The following is a 695-nucleotide window of genomic DNA, read 5'->3' on the forward strand; positions in this document are numbered from 1 at the left end:
CACACACACACACACACACACACACACACAGCGAACAAGAGAAGCCCTCTAGCCCCGCCCCTCCCCCCAGGTAAGCACATGGGCAGCAACAACGAGGGCAACGGTTACAGGCACGCAGGATGGGGCGGAGCGAGTGGGCGAGGGGGCGATACAGCCACAAAACAGGTCTTTAAACACACACACACACACACACCAGTAAAGGAGGGATGTCCAGCGAATATTCTCGGCGCCCTTCTTTGTTCCGTCACTGTGCCTCCTCTGGCTTACAGTGATGTCGTTCCGGGGATGGGGGACGAGTGATAGAGAGAGGGTGGTAGTGGCGGTGCACCGTTGATACACATGTAAGTGTCCACGTTATGTGTATGGCTCGTGCGTGGGTGTGTGGCCCCCCCTTCCTCTCCCTTCTTCTGCTGTAGATATGCGTTACTTCTGTGGGTGCCTTCTCGTTAGGGGTGCGGTGGTGGTGGCGGCGGTGGTGGCGGCGGCGCGTGCGCATGCTTGGGCCGTTCGTACCCGAGGGAGAAGAGGAGGGGGCGGTGCTCGGATTTCGTCTTCTTTAACTGTGTCAGCATGACGAAGCTAACACACACACACGCACACGCACACAGAGTCCCACGCGCGGGTGCCAACCCCTCCTTTACCCCCCCCCCCCCACTACTCACCCGCCACCATCACGAGGTTTCATCACAGTCGCC

Source organism: Leishmania donovani, chromosome 4 (assembly GCF_000227135.1).
Source record: "Leishmania donovani BPK282A1 complete genome, chromosome 4".
In the NCBI taxonomy this organism is placed as follows: domain Eukaryota; phylum Euglenozoa; class Kinetoplastea; order Trypanosomatida; family Trypanosomatidae; genus Leishmania; species Leishmania donovani.